Here is a 25966-nt window from a genome sequence, read left to right as displayed (position 1 = left end):
GGAGTGAAGGGAGATTTTTTAAATGTTTGGTTGCTAACAAAAAGAAAAGCCCAAAAAAGATCAAATGTTCTGTTCTATATCTGTTGTGTTTTAAATATTAGTTTGAGAATTATTTTTTTATTATTATTCATAAGACAGTTCAGTTTTACGTTTACAATTTATCCAGTTAAAATATATGTTTTGTTGTTAGTTTATAAAATCTGGATGAAGGATATTTTATTTACTTTATTGTTCAGTTTCCCCCCTTGAGGGATTGCAACCTTATTGTGGTCAGGGGGTTTGCGTCCCTCAGTGACCTTGTGCCCTGGCTGTGTGTTTGGGATCATTGTCATGCTGAAAGACCCAGCCACGTCTCATCCTCAATGCCCTTGCTGATGGTAGGAGATTTTCACTCAAAATCTCTCGGTACATCTTTCCTTTACACAGATCAGTCGTCCTGGTCCCTTTGCAGAAAAACTGCCCCAAAGGATGATGTTTCCACCCCCTTCACAGTGGGTATGGTGTTCTTCGGGTGCAATTCAGTATTCTTTCTCCTCCAAACACTAGAACCTGTGTTTCTACCAAAAAGTTCTATTTTGGTTTCATCTGACCATAACACATACTCCCAGTCCTCTTTTCGATCATCCAAATGCTCTCTAGCGAATCGCAGACGGGCCTGGACGTGTACTGGCTTCAGCAGGGGGTCACGTCTGGCACTGCAGGATTTGAGTCCCTGGCGGCGCATTGTGTTACTGATAGTAGTCTTTGTTACTATGGTCCCAGCTCTCTGGAGGTCATTCACTAGGTCCCCCGTATGGTTCTGGGATTTTTGCTCACCGTTCTTGTTATCATTTTGACGCCACGGGGTGAGATCTTGCATGGAGCCCCAAATCGAGGGAGATCTTCCATTTTCTAATAATTGCTCCCACAGTTGATTTCTTTACAACAAAGCGTTTTACCTATTGCAGATTCAATCTTCCCAGCCTAGTGCAAGTCTACAATTTTGTCTCTAGTGTCCTTCGACAGCTCTTTGGTCTTGGCCATAGTGGAGTTTGGAGTGTGACTGCGTTCGTGGACAGGTGTCTTTTATACCGATAATGAGTTAAAACAGGTGTCATTAATACAGCTAATGAGTGGAGCCTCGTTAGAAGAAGTTAGACCTCTTTGACAGCCAGAAATCTTGCTTGTTTGTAGGTGGCCAAACACCTATTTTCCACTCTAATTTGGAAATAAATTCTTTAAAAATCAAACAATGTGATTTTCTGTTTTTTTTTTTTCCCTCATTCTGTCTCTCATGGTTGAGCTTTACCCATGTTGACAATTACAGGCCTCTCTAATCTTTTCAAGGAGGAGAACTTGCACAATTGTTGGTTGACTAAATACATATTTGCCCCACTGTACAGGCCTGACTAAGTGCAATCCACTTCTCTGGGTTGAGAATGGACACAGCTAACAACCCAATTCAATGAAGAAAGCGCTGTTACTATAAGCTCTGTGGGTGGCAGGGGGTGCTGGAGCATGATGTGTACATATATGATGCTCCCCTACACATTTCTGACTGCCCCCTCATACATGCCTGCCTACAACAGGCTATCCTCACTGGGCAGCTATAAGTCTGTTGAATGTGTAAAACTTATTTTAAAAAATACACACAAATGTTTAGTGAGATGATACATGACAGTAAGTCGGTTCAGTGTGTAAAAATTACTGAAAAATACACCAAAATGTTGGTTGAGTCTATTGGATGAGATTCTCCAGCACACAGAAAAAAAAGAGTTTACTTTAAAAACACAAAAGCAGTAAATAAGCTTATTTTTATACAGTGGGGAGAACAAATATTTGATACACTGCCGATTTTGCTGGTTTTCCCACTTGCAAGCCATGTAGAGGTCTGTAATTTGTATCATAAGTTCTCTTCAATTGTGAAGGAAGGAATCTAATACAAAAATCCAGAAAATCACATTGTATAATTTTTAAATAATAAATCTGTATTTAACTGCATGAAATAATTATTTGATACATTACCAACTAGTAATTATTTCGGCTCTTAGTTCTTTTTTAAGAACCCCTCCTGTTCTCCACTCATTACCGGAAGTAACTGTACCTGTTTGAACTTGTTACCTGTATAAAAGACACATGTTCACATGCTCAAACAAACAAACGCCAACCTCTCCACAATGGCCGAGACCAAAGAGCTGTGTAAGGACATCAGGGATAAAATAATAGACCTGCACAAGGCTGGGATGGGCTACAGGAAAATAAGCAAGCAGCTTGGTGAGAAGGTAACAACTGTTGGAGAGATTATTAGAAAATGGAAGAAGTTCAAGTTGACGGTCAATCTGCCTCGTTCTGAGGCACCATGCAAGATCTCACCTCATGGGGCATCACTGATCATGAGGAAGGTGAGGGATCAGCCCAGAACTACACGGCAGGACCTGGTCAATGACCTCAAGAAAGCTGGAACCACAGTCTCGAAGAAAACCATTGGAAACACATTACGCCGTCATGGATTAAAATCCTACAGCGCACGCAAGGTCCCGCTGCTGAAGCCAGTGCATGTCTGAAGTTTTCCACTGACCATCTGGATGATCCAGAGGAGCAATGGGAGAAGGTCATGTGGTCGGATAAGACCAAAATTGAACTTTTTGGTCTAAACTCGGCTCACCGTGTTTGGAGGAAAAAGAAGGATGAGTACAACCCCAAGAACACCATCCCAACCGTGAAACATGGAGGAAGAAACATCATTTTTTGGGGCTGCTTCTCTGCCAAGGGTACAGGACGACTGCACCGTATTGAGGGGAGGATGGATGGGGCTATGTATCGCCAGATCTTGGCTGACAACCTCCTTCCTTCAGTGAGAGCCCTGAAGATGGGTCGTTGCTGGGTCTTCCAGCATGACAGCGACCCAAAGCACACAGCCAAGGCAACTAAAGAGTGGCTCTGTAAGAAGCATCTTAAGATCCTGGAGTGGCCTAGCCAGTCAGCAGATCTGAACCCGATAGAAAATCTATGGAGGGAGCTGAAAGTCCGTGTTGCCCGGCAGCAGCCCCGAAACCTGAAGGCCCTGGAGAAGATCTGCATTGAGGAGTGGGCCAAAATCCCTGCGCAGTGTGTGCAAACCTTGTCAAGGACTACAGGAAACGTTTTGGTATCTGTAATAGCAAACAAAGGTTTCTGTACCAAATATTAAGTTCGATTTTTGTGATGTATCAAATACTTATTTCATGCAATTAAATGCACATTTATTATTTAAAAATCATACACCGTGATTTTCTGTTTTTTTTTTTTTTTTTTATTAGATTCCATCCCTCACAGTTGAAGAGAACGTATGATACAAATTACAGACCTGTACATGCTTTGCAAGTGGGAAAACCAGCAAAATCGGCAGTGTATCAAATACTTGTTCTCCCCACTGTATGTCAAGTGGTTGCACGAAATAATTTTATTAGGATGTTTGTGTAGCGTCTGCTCAAAATTTTTACTACAACCACTCGCGCAGTATAATAAACACAAAGGTGGCGGGGTGCGAGTGCGTGCACGTGCGGTCATAAAACTGGCAAAAACTAAGCACTTTACACTGACTCATATAGATGTACTTACATTTGTTCACGGACGCACACATTTTAACAGGTGGCCGTCCTCTGCCCGAAATGCGCACCTTACGCCTATTCTCGCTCCCAGAATACGCAGCGCTTGTGACGTAGGACAATAACAGGACTAGTTGGTATGGGAACGTACGCATACCCAAGGAACCTTGCTAAAAGGAGTAATTAAATTGCTAATAAAATCATTTAGGATTATTTTATATGCATATATGTTATATTTTTTATAGAGTATTCGACGAGGAATACGATAGACTCATTGATACTTTGTTTTGGAAAAATCGCCATTTCTTTAAGTAGTCACATGAATAATGAGGCGGCCTGTGAAGATCGACGTAAAACAACTCTGCAAGGACTTTCCAGAAAGTACTTGGTGAATCACTCTTACAACCATCTCGTGGTATTAATAACTGATTGGACTTTCTTAAACATGTATAATCTAAGTGACATGGTTAGTGCTGATTGGGATTGATAACAGAATTATGACTGCAGCTATCAAATATTTTAGTAATCGAGTCATCCGATGAAACATATTAATTTAGGTAAAGCGCAATTATAAATATAGACAAGAAAACAAGATATTTCATCTAATATTGAACCATTTTCAGTCAATCAATGTCTTTATTTTCGATGTACATTGTTGAAAACAGCCAACAATTGCATCTTAAATGTGACAAAAAAAAGACATTCACTGCATTCACTCAAATAACTTTTAGATCTTATAAAAAAAATTCTTACCTAAAAATGTCATTACGCTTGATAACACACATCACTTAAAAGTTAGGTGTTTTTCCCACGTGTTTCAACTGAATTTCCACTTGTGTCAAGCCATAAATTCTAGTTAAGTTTTAAGTTAGTCTAAACTGTAAGTGCTGATAGGATTTTGAATTTTTGCAGTGTTCAAAATAAATGCTGTGCTGTATTGGAGCACATTAGGCACCAGTGCTACTTGGTGTTTTATCCAGACATGACTACTGAGCTAAAATTGACAGTTAGCATTATTAAGTTTTATTTTACACACTAATCACTCTACAGCGCTGTTTTCACAGAATAAATAAAGCCTGTGTGTAAGAGTTAGCCACGCATCGACAGTGGTCATAATGAATAGAAACCTAGCCCTCCGCAGGGATAATGTTACGTGAGCGAGTGACAGTAACGTTAATCTTATTTATGAGCGCTGAGAAGTGTACTGCTTTAAGATGCCGGCTGTTTTATTAACGCCGCCGAGTTGGTCATTTCGCATCTGGTTCTAAGTACATGTGATATCTATGACACGCATCAGACGCTACCTGCTACCACCGTAGCTACATGCGGGCATAGTTTTTCGCAACGTTGGCGCAGTTTGTAACTGCTGTCGGCTGCAGTAAGGTTTTTTTTTTTTTTTTTTTAATTGCTGCTGCTTCTTCTACGCACATGACGTCAGCGCGTTGTCCTGGATGAAAACTAGTCCGGGCAAAACGGGATGCTTAGAGCTGGCAAAATTAAACGATTCCTCGAGGTGAATAAAATTACTCGGATCAGTTTTTAAACTCGAATTGCTCGAGTATTCTTTTCAGCTCTAAACAGAATCGTTAGATAATCTGCCAAATGATTCCATGGTATTGAAACACTCCCTACACTTGTCGCTGCGACAGTGCAGAAAAGCTGCGTGTGCTAAATCTGTTGGCCCTCTGGGGGCCCCTGCTGGCTGGGGGCCCTAGGCAATTGCCTGGTTTGCCTAATGGGACGCCACGCCTCTGCATGCATATCGGACAATTTTGAAATTTGGCTAAATTGGGGGTCTCAGAGCGGAACTTCGAGTCACCTGAGTGTTTTCCGCCATATATCGATCGCTCCCACACACATTTGAGTGGCCCATTTCATTCAGGAGCATAAAATACCACGTGTAATATGAAATAAACATGCTTTTTTGTGTCACAGGCAATTTAAGCTTTCCAATGATGTATCACCCATGAATATAGGACAATTTTGAAATTTGGTCATAAGCCAGAATGTTATTAATATATAGCGGAAAACACAGACAAGACTGAAAAAGCAGTTTCTGCTCTTACAACCCTCTTTAAAAGAAACTGCTGTATTTTAAGCCAAAATAACTGTTGTGTTTGATAGAACAATATGTCTATATGCTGCCATAGCAGATTCATGGCGCATTAAGCCCTCAAACTATTTTTAATTTGTCCGTCGCGCAACCGTTTTTGTTTTAACCCAGCCATGAAAACAAGGTCAGCAATTATATTTATTATTCAAAATGTCTGTCATTTTTTGCTTAGAATCATTAATTGATGTGTAATATTTTGTTTAAAAAAAACTTTAAAAAATTATTCACTTACGTATTTTGAACTTTTAAACAAATCACGTCACAATGAAAAAAATGGCGTCTAAAAAAGTCACAGATATCTACCTCATAACTATTGCTTAATTGTATTTTTTTCGTTACTGTCGCATTTTCTGCGATATGTTAGATGATAAATAATCGATCCAAACAATGAAAAATTGAAAAAAAAAATTAGAAAAGGTAAATTAATGAAAAAGTACATCTCGAGCACTCTTTGATGTCTGCGATATCTGCATCGCGACCCTTGTTATATTACCATGTTTCACCCATAAAGTCCCCCAAAAATCCAGCTGTGGCCATTCACAGCTGTGTCTTGACACTCAATGATACATGCTACATGAGGTTTTTGGATCGAAACAAGGTAGGTACGCGATAATATCTCGTTAAAGTCATGGCGTCTGTAATTCTGCTCCTGCGTGCTCTCACCTCCAGATAGGGATTTGCTGTTTAAAAAACTTTTTAAATGCCCTCCTTTTCAAATTTTTTCTTCCCCCAGAAAACTGAGATTTTAAGCATTCCAATGATCACTCGTGCATATTGGACAATTTTGAAATTTGGCTAAATTGGGGGTCTCAGAGCGGAACTTCAAGTCCCCTGAGTGTTTTCCGCCATATATTTTAATAGGGTGGCGCTATGTTTATGTTAAAATGAGTTATTCAAAGTGAAGTTCGAAGAGGGAGATTTCTTCAGGTGCCCCTTAATTGGCTGAGACACCTGTCATTCAAAATCCATCAGGTGAGTTTAGAAAATCACCGACGCCCCGCCTCTCATTAGTTCCCTTAACCAATGACGTGTCTGATTCACACTGTCACGTCAAGACCCCGCGTGTGCTCGGAAATCTTGAGCGCCGTGTACCTCACACGCCTCGCGCATCTTACCACGTCGAGACGAAGCTAAGACGGGCTGGAAAGCCTCGGGAGAAACTGCGGACACACCGGAGCTTAGTAGCCGTCGTCAGGGCTGTGGTCGCCGCGCTGGGAAAGGAGTGCGGACCTGAAACCTGCTGCCGGTATGACCAATGTATCATTCTTCATGAATTGTTAACTACATTGTCATTTGCTGTAATGCTACTGGGGCTGCAGCGTGTGTTTGCTACATTAAAATTAATTAAATACTGGTATGTGTTTTGAAAACAATAGCTGTGTTCAATTCGAACTTTCTTGCTCCTTATATGTTTTTTTAATTAGCCTATTAATATTACAGGAAAACTGACTGTTTTTTGATTGACCACAATGGAACACTTTTGTTTCATATGGCAGAATCAAAATCAGAGGGCGTTTATTGTCAATGAGCCACAACAATACTGTTACAGCAGCAGTATGAATGTGAAAAAAAAAAAAAATTAAAAGTTAATTGAATCATTTTGAATAATAACGATAGTTACATACTGACAGGCAAAATAATAGATTGGGGAAAAATAACCCCAAAATATTGAAATAAAGCAAAAATGTGAAATATGTTATATACTGTTTTTTAATTTTTTTTAAATTTTATTTATTTCTAATTTTTTACACAAAACACAAACACAACATTCCCCACCACCGAATATCACCAACACCAAACAAAAAAATTTTTATAACTAATGAGCATCCAACGGGCCTGTGTTCTCCTCTATCATGGTGAGCCAGAGATCCATATTATACCCCTTTTTCCCTGTAAGTCAGCCACTTCCCCCAGTTTTTCCAAAACAAATATTCTTTTATCTTTAGCCTATATGTTAGCCGTTCCATGTCGAGTATTTCATCCACTATGAGCAGCCATTGTTCATATACTGTTTTTTGACTAATTTTACCGTTTTACTTTTTAAATGATGCAAAAGATTCAAAATCATAAATCAAGCTTATTTATACACACACGCACACACATATATATGGCGGAAAACACTGAAGTTCACTGAAGGTGAAGTTCCGCTCTGAGAACCCCAATTTGGCCAAATTTCAAAGCTGTACGATATGCATGTGTGATACATCATTGCAACGCAACCCTTTAATGCCAGCAATACGAAGCAATTATCAGAGAATCCTAAAATTTGAAAAATAAGGTCCTAATGAAACCTTTTTTTTTCAAATTTGTAAAAAGAAAAGTCAAAATGAATATGTGTAATAAGCGCTCAGATATCTCTAACCCTTGCTAAATCATGTTTGTTTTTTTCATGGAACCTGCAGATACATGTGTTGACTTCCATCCATCATTTTTTTTTTCCCCAAAAAGAAATGTCAAAATTCTGAATCCGTCTCAAAATCATGAAATTTTAGGTTTATCAAATGTGATACATTTGGCAATATAGGGTTAAAATCTCAATTTTATGGATGAAGAAAATTTTTAAAAATCAGAGAGCATAATTAAAGACGCCATGATTGTAACGAGATATTATCCCGCACTTACCTCTTTTCGATCCAAAAACTCCATGTAGCATGTATCACCGAGTGTCAACACACAGTTTTGAATGGGCACAGCCGGATTTTGGGTGGGATTTTATGGGTGAAACATGGTAATATAACAAATAGGGTTGAGCATCAAGCATTGATGGGAACCAGTTCTAACACTCCGATGCTCACGGAATCGTTCGAATTTTTAAATTTCGATTACTTGTTTTGATGCTCTGACCGCCGAGTGGAAAAAAATTGCTTGAGTTCAAAGACTGATATTTATATACAAGTTAAAATTAGCCCTGTGAGAAGTTCATTTAATTTGAAAAATCATCGAGAAGTTAAGACTTTAATATAAACAAACTATTCACATTTTTTTTACCTTGCATTTTTTTTTTACCCCGCTTCTTAAAAGAATCGGAATCGAGAATCATTCGGAATCGAAACATGGAATCTGACTCTGAATCGTTCAATTGCAAACGATGCCCAACCCTAATAACAAGGGTCGCGATGCAGAAATCGCAGACATTAAGGCGTGGTCGAGATTTTCTTTTTCATATATTTTCCCTTTTAAACTTTTTTTTTTTTTTTTCCAATTTTTCTTTGGATGTTATCATCTAAAATATCAGAGAAAACCCAGCAGTACCAAAAGAAAAACAATTAAGCGAGAGTAATGAGGTAGATATCAGTGACCGATTTACAGTCACCATTTTTTCATTTGGATGTAATTTGTTTAAAAGCTTAAAATATGCGAGTGAATAATTTTTTAAAGTCGTTTTTTTTTTTTTTTAAACTAAATATTAATCATCACTTAATGATTCTAAGCTAAAAAAATACAGACATTTCAAATAATAAATATACTTACGTTCTTTTTATGGCTGTGTTGAAACAAAAGCGGTTGCGTGACATCTTTAAACGGGGGTTCCCAGGGTAAAACGGACAAATTAAAAATGGTTCGGGGGCTTCATGCGCCATGAAACTGCTATGGCAGAATATAGACATATTGTTCTGTAAAACACAACAGTTCTTTTGGCTTAAAATACAGCAGCTTATTTTAAAGAGGGGTGCAAGAGCAGAAACAGTGGACTGAGTCTGGAGTAGAAACATCCAGAGCCACCGTGCACAGGCGTGTGCTGGAAATGGGCTACAGATGCCGTGTTCCCCAGGTCAAGCCATTTTTGGAACCTGAAACAGCGGCAGAAGTGCATGACCTGGGCTACAGAGAAGCAGCACTGGACTGTTGCTCAGTGGTCCAAAGTACTTTTTTCAGATGAAAGCAAATTTTCCATGTCATTCGGAAATCAAGGTGCCAGAGTTTGGAGGAAGACTGGGGAGAAGGAAATGCCAAAATGCCTGAAGTCCAGTGTCAAGTAACCAATCAGTGATGGTCTGGGGTGCCATGTCAGCTGCTGGTGTTGGTCTACTGTGTTTTATCAAGGGCAGACTAAATGCAGCTAGCTATCAGGAGATTTTGGAGCACTTCATGCTTCCATCTGCTGAAAAGCCTTATGGAGATGAAGCATTTTTCAGCACAGCCTGGCATCTGCTCACAGTGCCAAAACCACTGGTAAATGGTGGTTTTGGCCACCTCAGCAGTGCCACGGGCTGATTGCCTCTATGCCACGCCGCATTGAAGCAGTCATTTCTGCAAAAGGATTCCCGACCAAGTATTGACTCCATAGCTGATATAATTAATTGAAGCTAGACTTTTTTTGTATTAAAAAACACTTTTTTGTATTGGTCGGATGAAATATGCAAATTTTTTGAGATAGGGATTTTTTGTTTTTCTTGACTTTTTTGCCAAAATCAACAGTATTAATTAGAGGTGGGCGAAATTTCCGATTCTTAGATTATTCGCGATTCGGCCGTGGAAGATTCGAGAACGATTCACAAACATCCAAATTCCGATTATTGAAATATGTCAAGCGGAAGTAAAACACACTCAGCGCGCCGCGCGGTCTTCGGAATGCAATGAGGAACGGAGTGAGAGTAGCTAAACATCATGCTTGTCATTACGCGGCCCCTCGGGTAATGCCAATGCTCAACTCACGGCTCTAGCTCAACTCATGACGCGAGATAAAAACAACAACAACATACCTGACTGCTGCCGAAAGCTGCTGCAAAGTACGTCAACAATACATAATGTTAAGGTAGATATCATATTTATAGAGGACTAGATGTAAAATAGACTCGGTGGCGATAGCAGCACATGTAGAAAAAGCTAGATGCGGGCGTTAGTGAACGGCCGCCATCTTAAAGCAGTAGACTTCCCTGCAAGGCTGTTGTAGTTAACTTTTTATCTAAAATACTCCTAAATCGGTAAAATATTGACTTGAATCTATCTTTAAAATAGTTTTAAAACTTTCACATGTCGAAAGTAGACAAAAGGGAAATTATGGAATAACAGGAGCAATTTTAACAACTTTAACGGTTGATTGACAACTAAGCCTGTCGCAATATGCAATAATTCCATTTATCGTGCGATATATAAAAATGAAGGCGGTAATTTTTCCGCTGCGATTTATCACCTCGTGTGCACGTGCGTGTGCGCGTGCGGCAGACGTGCTGTTAAAAGTTCGGATTCCTCGTTACCAACTGCGCAAAATGCATATTCGTTCCAGGTCCGGCAAAAACTAGCGCCGGAGCCAATCGTTCCCATTATATCCTATTGTTCAATGTACAGGTATACCGGCCGCGTCAGTGCTCCGGAGTGACTGTGGACCATCTATGGCGCGCCGGTGTCGTTGACGTGTGGGCGCTCCCGTCAGGAGTGACAGTTCACGCGGGGCGGCTATTTTTCGGCACAACGCCGGATATTTACAACGAAGTTCGCCAAAACATTGTTACCGACTTGGCTGCTACGAACAACCTCGCTTTGACAACGAACAGCTGCTTCAAACTCTTCCTGTTTATGAAAGTCGATTGTCATATGCTGGTGTGTAGTAATGAGCAGACGTGACTTCAGCGGCGCTTGCTAACTTGTCGCACACACTAGATATCATGAAATGGCAAACTAGATGTGCTACGTCCCATGCCATTGGCTACGTGAGCCCAGAGTGATTATGGGACACGTAGTCCATACTACATCGATGAATTCTAAACTATCATGACTGAATGGAAATTAAGAAGGCCAAATCAATCCATACCAGTGACTATAGATAATGTTGCAAATATTGTTAATTCAGGACATGACACAGATGGATTCGGACCAGAAAGTAGGATGTCTTGCTCATGTAGTAAATCTAGCTGCTAAGAGAGCTGTAGCAATCAACAGTGTGCCCTGCCTCACTTTACAAACAGTAAAGATTGTTTTCAGCACTTTTATACAAATTTTTTTCAGAACAGTAAGAAGTAAGCACATAAATAATGTGCACTAAAATGCATGTATATATGATGGCAATTTAATTTTTGCTTGTTAGCAAAAAAAAAAAAAAAACATATAATTGTTTTTTTTTTTTACACAGCATTAAATGTATTGAATGGGATCGAAAATCGTGTCCCCCGTATCGAAAATCGTACCGAACCATGACTTAATTGTATCGTTGCATCCCTATGGAACACCATTGCAGAAGCTATGACGGGAAAAGTTTTCATTTGCCTAAATGCTTAAGTTATTAAGTGCCTTTTTTTTTTTTTAAACACGTTTTATTCTGTGTTTCTGTGCGGTATCAATATTGTTGTTTTTTACTTAAGAGGCATGGTCTATTGTTTTTAGATGTGATTTCTTAAAAAGTATTTTTGAATTTAAGAGTAAATATTTATCGTGTTTAAATGAGTGTACTTGATCTATTACTATATACTTCTCACTGTGTTATTGTAAATTGGTTAAAAAAAAATTGGGGCAGGGGGCGCAATAATATCGCATATCGCAATAATTTATTAGCATAATTATCGCACACTAAAATTTATTATCGCGACAGGCCTATTGACAACATTAAATTAATTGAATGTAGTTTAAAGCTGCTGATACAGAATGGGGATTTGAGTATATTATTTATTGTTTTTAACTGTTAACTTGATACTGAAATAGTCATTTGTTTAAGCCTGCGAGGCTTTTTTTTTTTTTTTTTTGTACAGTTTTTGTAAGTAATGTACAAAACATTAGCAGCTAATAGCAGGGGGGGGGTCATCAATAATCGATTTATAATCGAATCGTAGCCTCTGAATCGTAATCGTAATCAAATTGTTAGGTGCCCAAAGATTCCCACCTCTAGTATTAATACAATAAAAGGCTTGAATTACTTCAGTTGTGTGTAATGAATCTAAAATGAATGATAGTCTAATGTTTATCAGTACATTACAGAAAATAATGAACTTTATCACAATATGCTAATTTTTTGAGAAGGACTAGTATGTATACAATAGGTATTTTTTTATTTATACGAAACATTTCTAGAATTCACAATTTTAACAAAACGTAAATGGTGTTTTACTTGTATAGTGCTTTTTCCACCTTTCAAAGCACTTGACACTACATCTCCATCCACCTAACTACTGGTGACACAGCACTAGGAGCAACGTGGGGTTCAATTTATTGCTCAAGGATACTCGGCCAAGTTAATCAGGGCGGAGAATCGAACCCACAACCTCTGGGTTGGGGGACAACTACTCTACCACTGAGCAACGCCACCCCAAATATATAAAACAAGGACACTTTTTACAAAAATTGGAATTATCATTTCATATATATATAATTATACTGTATATATACTATGTATTATGCATTTTGAAAGTAAATACATGCATTGAAAAAATGAGCCTGCTGCAATCCAATATATGTCTTCATTCCAAAGTCAGATGGAATAAACACCGGTGACCCTCCACCAGATTGGTGCTTGACATAATGAATGCATAAATACATATTCATTTAGGGAGCCGTGCTGTCAAAAAGCAAACAACTCTGTAGGTCAAACTGTCCCTCATTTTACTGGCATATTAAAAAGATGTTTGGCCATATTGCAGGTTTATGGCAGCATAAAGTCTTGTAAGTACACGCCCAGCCTTTTTCAAGGACAAACCATGATGGTCTTTGCAGGAAGAGGAGGTCAAAATAATGGCTCGCGTTCACGACCGTTAATCAAAACTCCAGAAGATTTCATTTTGCAGCGATGACCTTGTCAGTGACTTGGTATGTTGAGAGTTTTGTGACGTCGGAATTTTCTGTCGCCCATCGTTCTAACCAAATTACCGTGCAATGGAAAGAGAAAAATAATAATAAACCAAAAGGTCAGGCTTCTTGTTCCTTTAATGTGACTATATGAAATTTCATGTTTCAATGTCAAACTGGCTTGGGTGCTCAATTTTGAATGGCAGTTAGTGGAAGTGGATTGGATTTTTTTGTTTTTTTGTCTTTTTCATGCTCCACTCACATGCAGTAAATATTTATCAGTTACAAATGTATTTTTAATTCTTGTTGAAATTCATATAAGCTTTTGGTCAAAGGCGTAGGTTTGGTCTCAACATTAGTAGGGACAATATGGCATTACCTGCATGTACACTTTTTGCTAGGGATGGGACATTCTTAATCATCAATGCAAAATCAGTCTGTATTGACATATACTAACTTTTATGTGTATTGGTCCAGCCTACACCGTTCAATTAAAACCTTTGTTTTCAAAGATTTTTGAAAACTTCCAGAAAATATTCCGGATTTTATGAGCAAATTTAAATTGCATCATTTAAACATAAATTATATTAACCTACACAATAAATTAGGGCTGTCAAATTTAACGCGTTAACGGGCGGTAATTAATTTTTTTAATGAATCACGTTGAAATATCTAACGCATGCGCGGAATGACCCGCTCATGCATTGCCTCAAACAGATTACAATGACACACTTGAGAGCTAAGAGGCAGAGAAAGGTGTCTTGTTATGTGCTTTTTCTTAACAAAGGTATACCACACGCGACGTGCGGGCATTTTGTTTCTTTATTAGCACATTCAGCTTCAACATTAGCGCAGCTTACAGCTCTCGGCAGGCCGTAACTCTAAAGCTACATTCACACCGGCCGCGTCATTTGCTTGTGGCGCGTCAGGTTTCCATTGAAAGTCAATGTAAACGCGTGAATAGGCACGTCAAGCTACCTCGCGTCACGCGTCGGGATGACGCCAAATCGACTGACGCGCGTCAAATTTAACGCGCCGCAAGGAGATGGTTTGGTTGAACTTTCTGCGATAGAGTTCGTCGTCGAGGGGGAATCATAAACGCAAACGTCTGGAGTTCGCCAAGCGGTATTGGGGCTTCAAATGGGACCGTGTGCTTTGGTCAGATGAGACCAAGATTGAGCTTTTTGGCAACAAACAATCTAAGTGGGTCTGGCGTGCCACGAAAGATGCGCATGCTGAAAAGCACCTCATACCCACTGTAACGTATGGAGGTGGGTCAGTGATGCTGCGGGGCTGTTTCGCTTCCAAAGGCCATGGGAACCTTGTTAGGGTGCATGGCATTATGAATGCTTTGAAATACCAGGACATTTTAAATCAAAATCTGTTGCCCTCTGCCCGAAAGCTGAAGATGGGTCGTCACTGGGTCTTTCAGCAAGACAATAAACCTAAACATATGGCCAAATCTACACAGAAATGGTTCACCAGACACAAAATTAAGCTCCACCCATGGCCATCTCAGTCCCCAGACCTCAACCCCATTGAAAACCTGTGGGGTGAGCTGAAGAGGAGAGTACAGAGGACTGGACCCAGGTCTCTGGATGATTTAGAGAGATTCTGCAAAGAGGAATGGCTGAAGATCCCTCATTTTCCCATCTTGTGAAACATTATAGGAGAAGATTAGGTGCTGTTTTGTTGGCAAAAGGGGGTTGTACAAAGTACTAACACCAGGGGTGCTAATAATTGTGACACACATTATTTGATGTCAAATAATTATTTCTTTATGTGGGATTTTTTCCCCACTGAACATTTTTTCCATTAAGATCCCATATTATTTAGAAAAAAAAAATTTAAAAGCTAAAAAACACATAATTATTATAAATCCAATAATTATGGAAGGCACTGTAGGTCCTTGCTTTTGGTCGAAAAGATATTGTTTTCGAGGTGGGGGGGTTGGTCCAATTTTGGAGTGTTTATGTTGATTTCTCAACTAATTCCTTTCTATTTTGGTGGGACTTTTCAGTTTCTGATCATTTTTATATTATTTTTGTCTTCTTTTGGAGAACGTTTTTAACCGTTTTGTGGTTGGGATTTTAGAATGTTTTAATTTTGTATATTTTGAGGGCATCTAATTTGAAATTCAACATTGAAAATTTTGTGAACAATTTGTTCAATTTCACAAAAAAAATAAGGAATCTGTTAGATGTATGTTAAGTGGGATGTTTTTTGGGCGTTTTTTTTTTTTTTTTTGTCATTCATTTGGAGGGAGTTTTCTGTTTTTAATTTTTCCCATGGATGTATTTTTTTTTTCATCCTGAAAGTGCTTTTTCTTAAGCTATTTTGCATTATAATAAAGTTGCTACTCATTTTTGTAGGCAGTTATTTTAATATTGCCAAAGATTTTGTCAATTTTGGGACAATTTTTAGATTTTTTTTTTCTAACATAAAATCATTCTTTTATGCTTTTTTTTTTTTATCAATTTGGGGGAATTTCAGGGAGAATTTATGACAGTTCTCCTTGGGTTTATTGCGTGATCGTAGCTTGGCATTTCAATCACTTGATTGAAAAACGTCCAATTTGAAAAATCATTTTTGCGACGAGTATTTTGGTGGTAGCCATGCCTGACAAATTACATGTTGCTCGGGGGAAACTGTCTATTTTCGTGGCGTGAACATGCCTCATTTTCTTTTTTGTACTTGGTTTAAAGCTTGGGTACAAATAATGGGCTCTTTCCTTATTGACTCCTTGAATCACGTAGGGTCGTCTGAACTATTTGAGGACTCTATTAGATGCAAACGGCAGGAGGGAGGGAGGATGTGCATCCATCTCAGACGGTTCCCTCTCTTCCCTCTATTTCATTCTAATGTAATCCAGTTCTTATACATTTTGCCTTCGCTTTGTAGAACCGTGACTTTCTTCTCAGATTAATCATCCATAATGTGCTGCCTGTCAAGAAAACAAAAGGGAATTACAGTTAAAAAATATTTATATACTGAGTATAATATATATACTATTTTAATAGAGGGAAGATTAAGTTGAATGAATTCAGCTCCCTTGGTTCTCCCTCTTTATGGCTGCAGAAATGTCAGTGGCGGACCAAGACGAATGGGAGTCTGTGAGGAGATAAGAGCGGAGAAGTGTTATTAAAACCAGATTAAGAGTCTTCTTCAGAGGGCAGCAGACAACCGGTTGGAGGAGCAAAAAAAAAAAAAAAAAGCGACAGGGAATGATTGCTTGTCTAGGTCTTGAAAATGCACACCTCTTACACAGTTTCATTTAGAAACATGAAATTTTATGAAATACATTTCTTCCTCTTTCCCCTTGGTTGCAGACCCCCACATGGTGTCCACGGGTAAATATAATTAGGTAACAATTGCACCACTATAGGTAGCATAGACGTGTCATGGTGTATTTTTTGTTGTTTTTAATTCTCTCTTCTGTTTGCCTCCTTCATTTCTGTCCCCCATAACCCCTTCTTGCTTTCTCCTAAAAAATAAAACATAATGAACAATTACTATGAGAGTATTTCCAACTTCAATGTGATACATTCACACTAAAGCTACAACTCACAATTATTTTTATAATCGATTAAATGGATGATTAATTAAACAATTGTATAAATATCACTTTTTACAATTACCTTCACAATTTAACTTGAAGTTGTTTTAGGCATGTTTTAAGTAATAAGAAAAAATGCATGACTTTTTCTTTCAGTAATATTTTATTACAGCTTCCTGACTTAACTGTCGTCTACAACTGTACTTTTTTAAGTACATAAAACTCGTTAAAGTTTTTAATAAAGGTTCTGAGTATAAAACGTAAGAATTTGGATATAGAGAACACAAGGACAGTTGGTCTCACCTACTTTTTTTATTGCAGTATTAACGGTTACTGTTGGCCGCAACCACGCCAAACAAGCAATCACCAAAACAAGCTGTTTTTCCAACCTCGTTTGTTATCCGCATGCTTCCGCCCTCTCCTCCAGACACATTCTCGCAGTCGGACATCCGGGCATTAATGACGTCACCAGCCACAACAAAACGCCGCCGTATTGAAATGGGGGCAAAACACGGGTCACAATCAGTTGATCTGTCGTGCATTGTAGTACAAACGCGTTGAACTTTTGTCTTATTTGCGGTCTTTTTTTCCGTCGGCATGACTAAAAGTTGCCGTGTTGCGGGTTGTAACACAAGGAAGAGTTCGGAGCCGCATTTGAAGTTCTTCATTCTTCCTCGTGAGAAGAAAAGGACAAGCAAATGGCTGAAAGCAATCAATCGAGGAACAGTAAAAGAGGACGCTTCCGTGGACCATTCTCGCCGGCGGGAACCTAAATCTAGGCACATTTACGTTTGCAGCCGACATTTTATTACTGGTGAGTAAACTTTAATCGATTTTTTTTTTTTGCCCCAATTAGCTGCTAGGATTCAATAGACTAGGCAGTGGTAATTATTAGCGTAACCGACAACTCGCAAATCGTTATTTTTCTTTTGCCATGAACTGCTCTGATCGGTCAATCGGTATATTATTGGCCAGGTGGGAATTGGTTATTTTGCCGTGACGTGTTCACGGCTGAATAACGCTTGGAGGTGAATTACCAGTTACGGCAGAAATAATCACTCTGTGTATACTACCAGTTTTCTTAGTTCCACGCAGTACATATTCCACGTAATTGATAAAGTTCAACTTACTGGGTGACTTTATGAGGTAGTTGTAGATGTTTCCGAACTCCAATGCAGGCAATTCCTATGGATTGTTTATACAGCTATCAGCTGCGACTTTGTGTAGGCAGATTTGCAGGCCATTACACGCTAATTTTAAGTTGTATCGCCTCCTCGCGTCTGTCAGCAGTGACTCGTGATGTTAATAAGTCATGTTTAAGACGTTTTTATGAAAAAAAGACGCAAAACACAGCTGAAATATATTAATTTCAGACAACGTTTGTCTACGGATGTTTACCTGTGCGTGCCCCCATCTCAAAACGGCGACACATTGCTATGCGAGATGATGTCATCGTGACATCACGCCGACTGCGAGAATAAGTAGATAGATGGATGAAAAAATACATAAATAAATAAACCCCCCCAAAAAATTAATGCAGCCTCAACGGGACACAAGCCAGTGTCCTACTTGCGCCGGTCCCAAGCCCGGAGAAAAGCAAAGGGTAAAAAAGCCTGCCCCCTCAAGATTTCTAAGTGCCCACTCTGGTGGGTAAACCTAGATCCGGGCCTGATTTCTCAGACAAAAGTCCTATTCATCAAGTTAAAAAAAACTAGCTGATTGACATTTTCTTTCCTTGTGGGCAAAGCGCTGATATACATTGTGTCAATGACTCATTTATTTTCTTTAAACAAACTAAACAACAAAATCAAACAAGGAGGAGGCAGACAGTAGTGAATCAGTCTATCAATCAATCCAAATCCAATTTTAAAATACAATCTCTTGTATGACAATTTACACCTTGAGTTTGTGTTGAAAGGAGATTAAGCTGTTATATGAATGGGTTTTTGTGTGTGTGTTTTTTTTATATATAAAGAAATGAAACAACTTTACTATCTAACAATACGTCAAGTACTAATATGCTTCTCCAAAACACAATACAAACGGCACAACCCGGAAGTATGCCGTACACACATGCCGTCAATCTGGCCACAGAACGTGGCGGCAACTAAGCACTTTACACTCAGTCACACTTAGAACACATCCCAAACATGCTAAATGAACACATCACCTCACGGCATAAATGTGCAACACAAATATGTTGTAAACAATGCTTGCCAACTTGGAGCGATGACTACTTGCAGCAGCAAATTACGAAATGCCCGCGTATGTAGGGGGTCCAACCTATTGCTGGAACCCTCCAGAACGAAGGAAAAATACTCACGTTCCACGTGGATGTACACAGCTTAACATTCCCTCGCACATCTCAACAGGTGGATGCACTCGGCACACGTCTTTCTCAGTACTAAAACAGCGCATGTGACTCGAGACCAAAACAGGAAGAAAGTGTGAGCGTTAACCATGGAAACGAACACGTAGCAGGAACATTTCTAGCATTTTCTATTCAAAAAGTTCTTCGTACATGACTACAATTTTATTCATTTTACAGTGTATCACAAAAGTGAATACACCCCTCACATTTCTGCAGATATTTACAGTGTAATTACAGAGGTATTTGCACCCCTTCTGATTTTGCAGTCACCCACTTAGAAAATAGGTAGAGGTCTGAAATTTCAATCATAGATGCATTTCCATTCATAGAGACATAATCTGGAGGAAAAAAATCCAGAAATCACATTGTATGATTTTTTAAAATGGGTATTTTTACTCCTGAGAATTATGACACTAATCTTCCTTAAAAAGGTCCCCCTTTACCCCATGAGTAACCACACACACCATCCGTTTGAGATCAATATTGTAACCTATGCACCCCAGAGTCAGTCATAATCCAACTGCTATCATGGACTAATCCAGAGAGCTTTCTAAAGACCCCAGAGGAAAAAAATGTTGAGCTCCACAAAGCTGGAAAAGGCTATGGGACAATTGGAAAGCAGCTTGGTGAGAATAAATCAACAGTTGCAGCAATTGTTAGAAAACGGAAAATGCTAAACACGACTGATAGTCTTCCCCGGACTGGGGCTCCATGTAAAATCTCTCTTCGTGGGGCATCACTCATGATGAGAAAAGTAAGGGCTCAGCCTAGAACTCCACGGCAGAAGCCGGTCATGATCTGAAGAGAGCTGGATGCACAATTTCAAAGGCTACTGTCAGTAGAACACTGCGGTTCAATGGTTTAAAATAATACTTTGCTCAGAAGGTTCCCCTGTTGAAGCCAGTACATGTAAAGGCCTGTCTGAAGTTTGCCAGGGACCATCTGAATGATGCAGAGGGGTCATGGGAGAAAGTAATGTGGTTAGATGATACCAAAGTAGATCTTTTTGGTTCAAACTTTACTTGTCGTGTGTGGAGGAAAAAGCAAGATGAGCACAATCCCAAGAACACCATCCCCACTGTGACGTATCGGGGTGGAAACCGCATGCTTTGGGGCTGCTTTTCGCCAAAGGGGACAGGACGACTTTACTGTATAAACCAGAGGATGAATAGTGAAATGTGTGGTCAGATTTTGAGCCACAACCTCCTTGAAAATGAGTCATGGCTGGATCTTCCAACATGATAATGATCCAAAGCACACAGCCAAGCTGACCAAGGAGTGGCTACGTAAAAAGCATATCAAGGTTCTAGAGTGGCCTAGCTAGTCTCCAGACCTCAATCCAATAGAAATTCTTTGGATGGAGTTGAAACTTTGTGTTTCTCAACGACAGCCCCGAACCCTGACAACACTAGAGATAAGATTTGTGTGGAGGAATGGGCCAAAATCCCTGTTTCCATATGTGAAAACCTGGTAAAGAACTACAGAAAGCATCTGACTTCTGTAATTGAAAACAAAGGCTTCTGCACTAAATATTAGCGCGGATTTTCTCAGGGGTAGCAATACTTATGAACCCCAGTCAAATACAAATAAATTAATGAAAAATCATGTGGTTTTTTTTTGTTTTTAAGATTATGTCTTTATAAGTGGAAATGCATCTATGATTGAAATTTCAGACCTCTACCCATTACTGACACTGATTAGATTTCAACGCCATTGACTGCGACAGAAGTCCAATCCATTTTTATTAGGAAAGGCTGGAAGCATTAAAATTCATACATTAATCTATTGAATTACCGAATTGGCCCTAATATAAAAAGGCCGTAATTATAAGACGACCCCCTCTTTTTCAAGACTCAAGTTTGAAAAAAGACTTTTTGAACACCAAATTATTTTTTATACAGAAAATAATTACAGTACATCTAAAACAAATGATTATAACAATATATTTGAGAGAAAAAGCATGTTATTTTGTCTCATTCAAATCTTAATATCTGAACCTTTAAATATGTAAACTAAAGTGCAGTCACATTCGTAAATGAATGGCTTCTGGTTTTTGAAATGTAAATAAACCAATCTAGTGTGATAAAACAACAAAATTGCAATAACTGCATTAACCATCAAAGTGAAGTCTAACTGTAACTAAATGGCAATAACTGCATTAACCATCAAAGTGAAGTCTAACTGTAACTTCAGTCTTGAAACAAATCCGAATAAGGACAAACATTGCAATAAAATAATGCAAACTGGTTAAACTAAAAAGAGTAGCTGAGCTCTGTCATGTCAGAACATCGATTCAATGATATCTGGCGCCATCTAGCGTCGTGAATGGGTATAATCTCTAGACCACAAATATACAGTAGGGCAAATAGGTATTTAGTCAACCACTAATTGTGGAAGTTCTCCCACTTGAAAATATTAGAGGCCTGTAGTTGTCAACATGGGTAAATCTCAACCATGACAGACAGAATGTGAAAAAAAGAAAATCACATTGTTTGATTTTTAAAGAATTTATTTGCAAATCATGGTGGAAAAATAATTATTTGGTCAATACCAAAAGTTCATCTCAATACTTTGTTATATATCCTTTGTTGACAATAAAGGAGGCCAAACGTTTTCTGTAACTCTTCACAAGCTTTTCACACACTGTTGCTGGTATTTTGGCCCATTCCTCCATGGCCCTACATGGCCCAATTCATTCTTTCCTTTACACAGATCAGTCGTCCTGGTCCTTTTGCAGAAAAACAGCCCCAAAGCATGATGTTTCACCTCCATGCTTCACAGTGGGTATGGTGTTCTTCAGATGCAATTCAGTATTCTTTCTCCTCCAAACACGAGAACCTGTGTTTCTACCAAAAAGTTCTATTTTGGTTTCATCTGACCATAACACATTCTCCCAGTCTTCTTCTGGATCATCCAAATGCTCTCTAGCGAACCGCAGACGGGCCTGGACGTGTACTTTCTTCAGCAGGGGGACACGTCTGGCAGTGCAGGATTTGAGTCCCTGGCGGCGCATTTTGTTACTGATAGTAGCCTTTGTTACTGTGGTCCCAGCTCTCTGTAGGTCATGCACTAGGTCCCCCCGTGTGGTTCTGGGATTTTTGCTCACCGTTCTTGTTATCATTTTGACGCCACGGGGTGAGATCTTGCATGGAGCCCCAGATCCAGGGAGATTATCAGTGGTGTTGTATGTCTTCCATTTTCTAATAATTACTCCCACAGTTGATTTCTTTACACCAAGCGTTTTACCTATTGCAGCTTCAGTCTTCCCAGCCTGGTGCAGGTCTACAATTTTGTCTCTGGTGTCCTTCGACAGCTCTTTGGTCTTGGCCATAGTGGAGTTTGGAGTGTGACTGACTGAGGTTGTGGGCAGGTGTCTTTTATACCAATAATGAGTTAAAACAGGTGCCATTAATACAGGTAACGAGTGGAGCCTCATTAGAAAAAGTTAGACCTCTTTGACAGCCAGAAATCTTGCTTGTTTGTAAGTGACCAAATACATATTTTCCACTCTAATTCCGTCTCTCATGGTTGAGGTTTACCCATGTTGACAATCACAGGCCTCTCTAATCTTTTCAAGTAGGAGAACTTGCACAATTGGCGGTTGACTAGATACTTATTAGCCCCACAGTAAGACGACCCCCTCTTTTTCAGTGTTATTTCAATGCAAAAAAACACTGTCTTATATTCGGGCCAATACGGGTATTTCATTAGTCACAACAGTATTCAGCTTTCACTTAGAAATATGAAATTTGGTAGACATGTCAATCAAGAGTTGACATACGAAAAAGTCTCAAGAGAAACACCTTTCGGATCTTTAATTCACTTGTTAGCTGCCATTTACAGCGATAGACGTCCAATCTATTTTCATCCCCCCCAGTCAAATTGGATTTGACATCTACCACCGTGTGAAGCAGCCAATAGATCAATTAAATACATTATTAGATATAATCCGGTGTATGAAAAGTGAGCTCCTCTTAACTGTGCAGTATGTTAACGAGCTGCCGCGCTGATTAATTCAACATGTATAGATAGTGCAAGATAGCTGTTTTTATCTTCACATCTGGCGCCGGTTTAATAAATGGAAAGAAACTTTCCTTTATTTGTAAAAGTGAAAATATGTGAAGGCCCCACAATAGTTAAATATACTGTAATAATGGGCTGCCTATCGACGGGAAATCATCCCACCAGGTCATGTCGGGTGTGAAGGTGAATTAATTGACGGGTGAATTATGAGAATGGCCATGAAGAGATGATTGGTTTTTCTCTACCAACTGAATACGTCATTGTGGTAATGGGTAATGTTTAATGAGATAAATGAGAATGTTTCCCACGCCATTCATTATAGTTCATGTTTATGTTTTTTTATTCACAGATGGCTGAGCATGCGTAAATAGCAGAGAAGAACGTTCACCTAATGACCCAACAATTTATACTATGCAGTGTGATTAAAAAAAATAAAAATAAAAAAAACGTGACCTAGAATAGCAAAATGAGTCAGAAGTTGCACAGTTTACGCAGTATAAGGCAAGTATGTTTCACTTGGTGAAATGGATCAAATGATCATTTCCTTAATAAATATTCCATTAACATGTCTTATCGATTAAAAACATTAAAAAAAGAATAATTTGTAAAAGTTACTCCAACAAAACAATCACTCGTTTCCTTTCTGTTCAGGAATCCCTAATTTATGGATATCAATCTACAGATGATTGAATTTTTCTCAATCATTTCAATAATTCCACATCAGGACTTTTTGACTTCAGGTTTGATTTTTTTCCAATACCTATAATTTAAAGGGATCCACAGATAGAAAGGCTTGTAGTTCTTAGGAAATAAACTTTATTCTGAGTTAAAATAATTAGGGCCCGAGCACTAGGCGTGCGAAGGCCCTATTGTTTTGCAAAGGATTATTATTATTAGGGCCCAAGCACTAGGCGTGCGAAGGCCCTATTGTTTTACAAAGGATTATTATTTTTTTTTTTTTTTATTTTTTTTCAGGGCAAATGAAAACGGCCAATTTGGAGGCCTGAACATGCACGAAAAGTCACCAAAATTTGCACATACCTGCGGAAAATTGTACATTTCGATAATTTTGCAACGTTGAAAAAAAAAGTAACAAAATGGCTCAGTGGCGCCCCCTTGAAATTTTAACATATATATATAACATTAGGGTCTGTCAACGTAGAGCAATGAAATTTGGGGAGTCTATACCTTGTCCAAAACCGCTCCAAAAAAGCATTGGCACCCATATTCCAAACCCAACAGGAAATCGGTTATTTTGGATCGAATATGAAATTTTTATCGATTTACAGGGTGCACATTTGAAGCCTTTTCGCCGAGGGAGTTAGTTGGATCATCTTCAAAATTGGTAAGACTGTTCAGGAGACATATGAGGTCTTAAGTTTTTAAAATGGTGCGTTTTCATTCACGGGTCTGACCTGGGCGTAGTGCCAAAGTCGGCCATTTTTTCGGCAAAATGACAAATTCAGTAAATGACTAATAGTTCCTTCACACAACGTTCAATCTTTTTCATATCTGGCATGTATGTGCGACATCCCACCCTTAACACGAGTGCATTGAAATATTACCCATTAGGCCTAGCACTCCCTTGTGAGAACAGGAAATGCCTTTTTTTACGAGACAGGTTCCTCCTCCAAGGAAAAAAAATCTGTTGACCTCAAACCTGCATCAGGGGAGCCTTAAGACCTGTGTTCAGGTGCCTGATGAAAAATATTGAGGTTTCGTTGAAGCGGAGGGGTCCAAACAGGAAAGTGAAAATGACCGTCAACAATTTGTCTCGCAAAAGACTTTGAACAGTCATAACTCGGCAGATATACAACATATCTGCGCCAAACTTCCCGTGCTTGTTGAGAGTCATACTCTGAAGGGTCTGGTAGGGGTCATTTGCATCAACTCTACAGTGCCAACTAGTGGTGACAGAAAGGAGTTTTAAAAAAGGCCTTTCCTATTGGGTTTTTTCAACGTAGAGCAATGAAATTTGGGGAGTCCATACCTTATGCAAAACTGCTCCAAAAAGTCTCTTGCACCCATTTTCCAAATCCAACAGAAAATCGGTTATTTTGGATGGAATGTGAATTTTTTATCCATTTGTAGTAAAGTATACATTTGGAGGCCTGAACATGCACGAAAACTCACCAAATTGTGCACATACATGCGGCTTTGCGTGGATTTCGATAATCTTGCGGCGTTACAAAAAAATGTAACAAAATGGCTCAGTGGCGCCCCCTTGAATTTTTCAAAAAGGCGTTTCCTATTAGGTTTTTTTAACGTAGAGTTATGAAATTTGGGGAGTCGATACCTTGTGCAAAACTGCTCCAAAAAGTCTCTTGAACCCATATTCCAAACCCAACAGGAAATCGGGTATTTTGGATCAAATGTGAAATTTTTATCAATTAACAGGGTGCACATTTGAGACCTTGTCACAGAGGGAATTAGTTGGATCATCTTCAAAATTGGTTAGACTATTCAGGAGACATAGGAGATCTAAATTTTCAAAATGGTGCGTTTTCATTCATGGGTCTGACCTGGGCGTGGTGCCAAAGTAAGCCATTTTTTCGGCAAAATGACAAATTCAGTAAATGACTAATAGCTCCTTGAAACAACGTTCAATCTTTTTCATATCTGGC

The 25966-nt window shown here is 39.0% G+C and overlaps 1 protein-coding gene across 1 annotated transcript in view; it reads left to right on the top strand.

Annotated features, from left to right (window-relative positions):
* The first annotated feature begins 6576 nt into the window (after nucleotides 1-6576).
* The window catches only part of drd2l (dopamine receptor D2 like), a 45451-nt gene continuing 26061 nt past the window's right edge, over nucleotides 6577-25966 (top strand). The window contains exon 1 of the mRNA XM_057833271.1: nucleotides 6577-6925. The gene's annotated coding sequence lies outside the window, so the exon portion shown is untranslated. The remainder of the gene's footprint in view (nucleotides 6926-25966) is intronic.

Source organism: Corythoichthys intestinalis, chromosome 4, assembly GCF_030265065.1.
Source record: "Corythoichthys intestinalis isolate RoL2023-P3 chromosome 4, ASM3026506v1, whole genome shotgun sequence".
NCBI lineage: Eukaryota > Metazoa > Chordata > Actinopteri > Syngnathiformes > Syngnathidae > Corythoichthys > Corythoichthys intestinalis.
The sequence above is the reverse complement of the archived record's forward strand: the minus strand, read 5'-3'. Positions and strand labels throughout refer to the sequence as shown.